We start from the raw sequence: 8,951 nt of genomic DNA on the forward strand, positions 1-8,951 counted from the left end.
AAAAAGCAATGTAGTTTTTCCGACCACTGATTTATAACATTGAACACGCAGTTTTGCAGATATACGAAGTGACAAAAAAATCTCCCTCCTCATTGTACCCTTCAAAAACTGTTACTGATTTTTTTTTCTGTATTTTTCCTGCATTCTTTGACCTATCCTGTATATGAAAATAATTATTAAGCTTCACTTTTAAAAAAGCGTGGAGAGAAGGGCAAAAGTAATCTACGGTAACTATACGTATTTTATAAGAAAATTAAAATTTCAAAGTGAAAAAAGAAAAAAAAATGTTTTTGAGGAAAAAATTCCTGAAATAAATAGTTTAGGAATCGTTTTCTAGTTTTCAATTTAAACCTTTTTTTTTGTAAAAATAAAAAATAACTTTTTTAAATAGAAAATTAGATAATCTAGTTCACGCATGATTTAAATTAAGGTGTTTTTAAATTCAAGTCAGGCAAGGTTCCAAGGAACAGTCAAAGAAGAAGCTTTATTTCCATAAAAATTTTAAGAACTCAAAAGTTTTCAACGGGAGCAATTTAAAAGGATTCGTTTTAAGCAAAAGGAAGTTTTTTAACATTGATATTTTTTATATAAAAATTCGACTATGTTATCCAATAATGAAAAATATATTTGCCAGTTTGAACGCATATTCATGCGTAGCAAAACTCTAAATATGATTTGAATTAATTTTAATTCACTCTTCATGCTTTAAATTTTTAAAATATTTCAACCAAACCAATATAACCTTGAACATTCCGAACTTTAAAATGCAAAATCCAAACAAATCTTGACTTTGCTTGAAAGAACTTGAATAATAAAATCTCTTAATATGCATGCGTAAGTTGACAGATTTTGACGTAATGTTTGTTTTGTGTTTTTATCATTTGAAATTCAATCATGCAGCGGTATTATGTAGGTCATGTGTTAAAATGTTGCGATTCCTCAGTTCGACGAACGCTCCGACATCAGTGAATGATTTATATCCTTCACCAGTCTATGCACTAATAATGCACGCGGAAGTAATCTCATCGTTTTTATATACGTATAAAAAAAATAAACTAAAATAAGTAACTATTTAATCGATTAAATGATTAATAGAAGATAACAAAAATAAGAGAAAAACGTTAATTTTTAAAATGGACTTCGCAATTAATTTTGATTGATTTTCTCTAATAAGGAAAAATGATATTGGCTTTAGGAAATTTTCTATTCACGGAAATTCTCTAGACTAGCTTAGATCATTAAATTATGCATTGAAACATTTTCAGTTTCATTTTATTGTTGTTTTCATTTCGAGTTTATTTGAATCATTATTTTAATTATTAAGGAGGAAACATGTTGATGCGTGATTCAGTTTTTTATTTGGTACTATTTTCAAGGATTTTTCAATATGCTACTTGACCTGCCACTAATTATTTCATTCATTTTTTTCATTGAGAATATATAGTGCTTCCAAGTGTTGCGAATCATCATCATCCAGTATTTTTATTTAGAATTGTGCTCACTATGGGATGTATAGTGCGACCTTCAGGAGAACTCCTCCAGACTGAAAGTCTGGGGCAGTCTACTGCTATGGTAACAAGCCGGAGTGCATTTTTAACGGGGGTGAAATGGAGGAAAGAAGGTGTCGATTGGTTGAGACAAAACTATTCACCCCACACCCCTATTCTAAGTGGCCTTTCCTCGAAACCATAGTACCCGCCATAACGCGAGACGGGTGTCTGGAAGAGTTCTCCTGAAAGCCGCACTATAATTCATTCTTATCCCTTCTTGTTATTTATAATAATACCTGATGTGGGATGTATCGTAATTCATTCTTATCCCTTCTCTTTATTCAATGTACTGTTTGATGTAATTCATTCTTACCCTTCCTATTTATTCAAAATAGTGCCTGCTAGGGGATGCAATTCTTTCTTATCCCTTTTATTTATTTAAAAATAACAATCAATGAGGGATTTAGTCTTTCTTATCCCTTCTCTTTATCCAAAATACTGTTTTGTGGGATGTAATTCATTCTTACCCTTCCTATTTATTCAAAATAGTGGGATACAATTCTTTCTTAACCCTTTTCTTCATTCAGAATAGTGCCCGCTGTGGGATATAATTCTTTTTTATGGCTTTTATTTATTTAGAATATGTTACATGGCTTGTATGTTCTTACTTATTTTCTCCATTTTTTTTTATAACTCTCTTAAACCACAATTTTTATTAAGAATAAAATATACTGCTTGTTTGAAAAAATCCTTTTATTCATTCCATCTGCTCTTTCGGATTATATCATAGGGCCTGTTGTGTGACTTTCCTTTCCTTTTTTATTTATTCTTTTTTTAGAATTTGTTTCATTTAAAATACATCGCATTATTTTTTATTTAGAATGTAACATATGTGTGAAGTAATTCTTTTTAATTTATTCTTTTTCATTAGACTATGTTACAGTGTCTGTTGTGAGGCGCTATTATTTTTCTTGTTACTTAGAATGTTTCGATTTAGAATTTTTTTAATTTTTATTTAGAATATATTACAGTATTTGTTATGTGACGTGATTCCTTATCATCCATTCTTTTCATTCACGGTGAACTGCTTGTAATTCATTGTAAATGCTTGTTATATGACTGATTAATTTTTCATTGGAATTTTTTTTGTTTATATTATGAAAAATTAAATTTCTCAAAATTCTCACAGCTTTCAATAAACTTTTCTGCGTAATAATTTTCAACCCTAAAAGGGACTTGGTGCATGATATTTTTTAAATAATAGCGTAGAAAAAAAACGGGCTTGAAAATTTGAAAATTGTGCCAAAAATGTACCATTAACAATGAGATTGTTCTCCTTGGTTTGAATTATATATTTTCAGAAATAAATTAGAAGTAACACTTTCTGAGAAAGACTTATTTTGAAGCAATAATTACTCATTGGGCATTATTTGAGTGCAATGTTTCTTAACATTTTTTTTCAAGAAAGAAAATACCAGTTCACTGATTCACAATACTTTAGCATTAAGACTAATTCAACATTTTCAAAGAAACCTTATAGTGAGCAGCGTTTCAAAATTTACTCTAGAAAAACAAAATTTAATGAGTTTAATAAGCATTTTAAGCGAAAAATGAAATCTCTTTGAAATAATTACAACACCTTAATTCATTTGCTATATAATGCTGTAAATAAAGTTATTGAAACGTATCTTCCGCATTTTACAAATGTTAAAATCACTTTAGAAAACTTAAGTACTATCATTTAAGTAATCTCTTTCTTTATCGTTGTAATGACCCTATTGAAGCTACATATTCGCTTGTATATCATATTCTTAAGTTCCTCAGGGTTAAGTATGAAAAAAAAATTAGGTCACTTCAATGGAAATCACTTTAAAGAAGCGGAAAGGTTTTTGGGTATACTTAGGTTCCCATGAAAATTTATGGAAATGAGTTTCATAAAATCGTAATAGTATGCATTTCCTTTAAGGATTATTCAGAATTAAATCTCTTAAAGATTTAAATGAGAATAATTCCACACCTCAAATCACCATTTTAAATAATATTTAGTATAATAAAATACAACAGACAGAAAATTCCCATTGTTTATTGTTTTAATAAAAAAAATATTATTTAATATAGACAGACATTCAAGGAATGTCAGTCTCTCATTTGAATCCAAAGTTTCAATTACCATTTCCTAGTTATTATTATTATTGTTCTAAATGTCCTTGCGATCAATTTAAGACCAAACTTGTTCAATTCTGATCTGTGGCTCGGTTTGAATTTTTTAATTCGATACATGTTTGCAATAAATTAAGAATCAAATTTACTTCATTCTCATTTATGTTTGGTTTATTCTTTTTAATTCTACACATTCTCTGCGATTAATTTAAGAAAAATTCTCTTAAGAATGAGCAGTGTATTGAGTTTTTTTAAAATTTTACCTGTGTGCTATGATCAATTAAAGACCAAATTGAGTTAATTCGGATCATTGGTTTCGTTTGTTTTCTTTTTTAATACACCACATATTTATGGTTCATTTAGGACCGAATTTATTCTGATTGGTGATTGGAATTTTTTTCAATTCCACATCTGTTCTGTTTTTAATTTAGATCAAATTCGCTTAACTATGATCCTATGGTTTCGTTTTCATTTTCATTATTTTGCATGTGTGCGCGAACAGTTTAAGACAAAGTATAGTTTGCAAAAATTTAATTTGCTAAAATAATAAAACAACTTTTTATGTATTCTTAAACTACACATTTATAATAAAGGCGTTTTTACTGCAGATTTTCAGACTTTTTTTGTTTACGTCTATAGTTCATAAAAATAAATAAATAGAAACGAAAAGAAGGGGTAGACAGAGAAAGGGGAACTTGTGTTTATTTAATAATATATTTGTATTGTGCAGTTAAAGCATTAATATATTTATACAGTAAAAATTTATTAATTATATTCTAAAAAATATCTATCAATAACATATTTATACTAAAAAGGTATCAATTACATCCTTAAAAGAAAAATTTAAATTTTCTTCATCGTATCGTAATGTATGATAGCGTAGCACTCATCTTCTTAGAAAATGGTACTTATTTTTATTTAATAATATATTTGTATTGTGCAGTTAAAGCATTAATATATTTATACAGTAAAAATTTATTAATTATATTCTAAAAAATATCTATCAATAACATATTTATACTAAAAAGGTATCAATTACATCCTTAAAAGAAAAATTTAAATTTTCTTCATCGTATCGTAATGTATGATAGCGTAGCACTCATCTTCTTAGAAAATGGTACTTATTTTTATTTAATAATATATTTGTATTGTGCAGTTAAAGCATTAATATATTTATACAGTAAAAATTTATTAATTATATTCTAAAAAATATCTATCAATAACATATTTATACTAAAAAGGTATCAATTACATCCTTAAAAGAAAAATTTAAATTTTCTTCATCGTATCGTAATGTATGATAGCGTAGCACTCATCTTCTTAGAAAATGGTACTTATTTTTATTTAATAATATATTTGTATTGTGCAGTTAAAGCATTAATATATTTATACAGTAAAAATTTATTAATTATATTCTAAAAAATATCTATCAATAACATATTTATACTAAAAAGGTATCAATTACATCCTTAAAAGAAAAATTTAAATTTTCTTCATCGTATCGTAATGTATGATAGCGTAGCACTCATCTTCTTAGAAAATGGTACTTATTTTTATTTAATAATATATTTGTATTGTGCAGTTAAAGCATTAATATATTTATACAGTAAAAATTTATTAATTATATTCTAAAAAATATCTATCAATAACATATTTATACTAAAAAGGTATCAATTACATCCTTAAAAGAAAAATTTAAATTTTCTTCATCGTATCGTAATGTATGATAGCGTAGCACTCATCTTCTTAGAAAATGGTACTTATTTTTATTTAATAATATATTTGTATTGTGCAGTTAAAGCATTAATATATTTATACAGTAAAAATTTATTAATTATATTCTAAAAAATATCTATCAATAACATATTTATACTAAAAAGGTATCAATTACATCCTTAAAAGAAAAATTTAAATTTTCTTCATCGTATCGTAATGTATGATAGCGTAGCACTCATCTTCTTAGAAAATGGTACTTATTTTTATTTAATAATATATTTGTATTGTGCAGTTAAAGCATTAATATATTTATGCAGTAAAAATTTATTAATTATATTCTAAAAAATATCAATCAATAACATATTTATACTAAAAAGGTATCAATTACATCCTTAAAAGAAAAATTTAAATTTTCTTCATCGTATCGTAATGTATGATAGCGTAGCACTCATCTTCTTAGAAAATGGTACTTATTTTTATTTAATAATATATTTGTACTGTGCAGTTAAAGCATTAATATATTTATACAGTAAAAATTTATTAATTATATTCTAAAAATATATATTTATAATATATTTATACAAAAATATTAATTATATTAAAAAAAAATTTTGCCTCTACGTATCATAATGTATGTTAGAGTACCACTTCTCTTCTTAGAAAGGAAAAATTTTATTTATTTAGTAATATACTTATAGAGTACAGTTAAAGCATAAAAAAATTTATGCAGTAAAATTTCTTGATCAAATTCTAAAGAATATTTATTAATAACATATTTGTAAAAAAAATATTAATTATTTAAAAAAAAAATCCTTATCGCATCATAATGTATGATAGCATACCACTCATCTTCTAAGAAAGGGGAACTTGTGTTTATTTTTCTTCCTTGATCTCTGAACTCATTTTTTTTTATGAAGAATAAAAAATTCATAGGAAAAAGCTCGACATTGTTGTTATTTTTCTTCTTCTTCTGACCTTGATTACGTTGGCCTGGCACATAAGATGGTAAAAGCAGGAAAGTGGCACACTCAAATAACTTCACTAGCATGCTTCGAATGAAGAAAACCCTATCTATTTAGGGTACAGGTCAGCTTAATTCATATTCATCACTTTTCTTCTTCATTTTATGCATTCAAACTGCATTTAGAAGCATGCTTGTAAAATGGTCATCTGTGGAAAATAACATTGAATTGGGTCCCGGCTTGAAGCATTGGTTTCATTTTCAAATACCGAATCAACTTGCTTAGCTTTGCCAGGCTTTTATTGTGTTCTTATTGTTTCTGTTTTGTGGATGTGGTAATGGATCCTTGCCATCAACATTTTACCACTTTCCAATCAACTAGAGCACTTAAAATTATACTGAAGCTCCAAGCCCGATGAAAATGCGAGTTTTAATTATTTCTTGACATTATAACATAGGTCAATAAATAATTAAAATATCGTATCATATTCTAAAATATCGTTAAATGAAAGACATTAAATGCCAATTGGAATTTAATGTCTTTTATTTATTTACTTACGAGCACTTTCCGACTAGCTAGTATGATAACGTTTTTTTAATTGATACTCTAAGCTCGAAGACCTTCAAAAAAATTTTCAGGAGGTGCAAACAGGAAAATATTTATCGAAATAACACAAAAAAAAAACTCTTTAGAAACTTATATATTTTTTTTTTTTGTTTTGTGGGTATAGTTTTACGTGTGCGTTACAGAAATTTTCCCTAATTCAGTAATTTAATTAAATGTACTATGTAGTTTCATTAAATGTACAATCTATGGAGAAAAAAACCTTACTTAAGTTGAAACATTAAACATTATTATTTTTTAAACAAAAATTAAAATATATAAAAACATTATTACTTTTTTTAAACATAAAAAAAAAATAAATAATATCATGTTCCATTTTATTACGTGTGCTCAACAGAAGATTCCAGGATTCCAGATACTCCAGGAAAGTGAAGATTCCAGACAACTGAAAATAAATGTTCTGAATTAAAGTTACTGCAGGTGGTATAGTTGTTTCGTTTACGGAAATATACTTTATTTAATGTATGACAAAATTCCAAAAATAGCAACAAAAAAAAATCGAGGCGGCTGTAAAAAATTTTCAAGATTTTTAAAGTTATTCTTAATTTGTTTCATTAATTTCTGAGAAAAACAAAAACGAAGTAGCATTTTTAAATTTGTTCATTTCTCGAAAGATTTTGTACAAATTTTTGATGTTGTTATCTAATCATATGTAGTTAAAGTATTTTAGCCATGTTAATATCTTATTTCCAATGTCCAGTTATTTTAATTTTTTATGTTTACTTTTTAAAACAACTTTTCAAATTACTTTAAAATTCTAAATTTGCTGTTTTTTGACAATTTAATTATTGTATATGAAAATTAACTGTAAATAATTAGTGAAAAAAAAAACAACGACGCTATTATTCTATTCAACATGATAAAATACGTGACATGATGTTTGTACATTGAAATATATTATAATAATAAAGAATTAAAAAAATAATTTGTCATAGCCTACGATGAAAAGCAGATAAACCATGGCATAATATGATATCATGTTGTGAGGTTTATTTACATAAGGTTAAATTTTATGCTATGCAAAAAACGAAACTGAAAATTCCTTTCATCGTAAAAACTGAGTGCAGTTTTTTATTGTTTGAAGGGAATTTAACCGATCCTCCTAATCTAAATATCGTTATCACGTTAAAAAATCTTTTTTTTAAAAAAAGTCTCAGAATTAAAATGAAATGAGGATAGTATTTAACTCAAAACTTAATTCATAGATGACGCTTGTAGAAAATAAAAGTTTCACTTTTTCGAAAACACTAAATATTTGAAAGTATGTCACAGCGCCATCTTGTTATGAGGACTAAAAGGAAATTTTTTTCGTGCATATTTTTTTCTCAAAATAAATATTCTGATCATTTTATTTTGAAAAATAATTATGAATCAAATTAATTTAATAAATGCATGCAAATATGCATGTTTGAATAGTAATATGTAATTTTTAACGCAACGCATTTGTATAAAATACTAAATAGTATAAAAAAAAGGGTCGATTTGTGCATAATTTTTTTGAAGGTAATAGCATAAAAAACCAATACAAAATGTGTTTATTTTTTATTTATTTTTATTTTTTAAGTAAAATATCGAAATATTAATTTAAGAAAACAATAAAAGTTTCTTATTTAAATAAAATTTGCAACATTATTTACAAAATTACAAGAAACGAATTATAGTGAACTCCCAGGAGACTAAAAATCAATTTAATGTAAGAGTCCATTCTATTTATTGTTATAACTATGTATAGGTATGCTGTAGCATTTAAAATGCATAACATGTTATTATTGTAATTGCAAATTATATAAATTTCTGAATAATTTAAATTTAATCAATTTCAACTTCAGTATGTTTCGTAGCAAGAAATTTAAAAATGCAGCAAATATAACTTGCTCCGCTTAAGACAAATAAATTCCTAGTCACACATTTTCCTAATTTTCCTATATATAAATATATATAGATGACAGCAGTTAATAAACAGTTTTTCTCATGGTTAACAGTTTGAATAATTTGATTT

This window comes from Parasteatoda tepidariorum, chromosome 1 (genome assembly GCF_982258835.1).
Source record: "Parasteatoda tepidariorum strain Cologne lab strain chromosome 1, Ptep-v5.0, whole genome shotgun sequence".
NCBI lineage: Eukaryota > Metazoa > Arthropoda > Arachnida > Araneae > Theridiidae > Parasteatoda > Parasteatoda tepidariorum.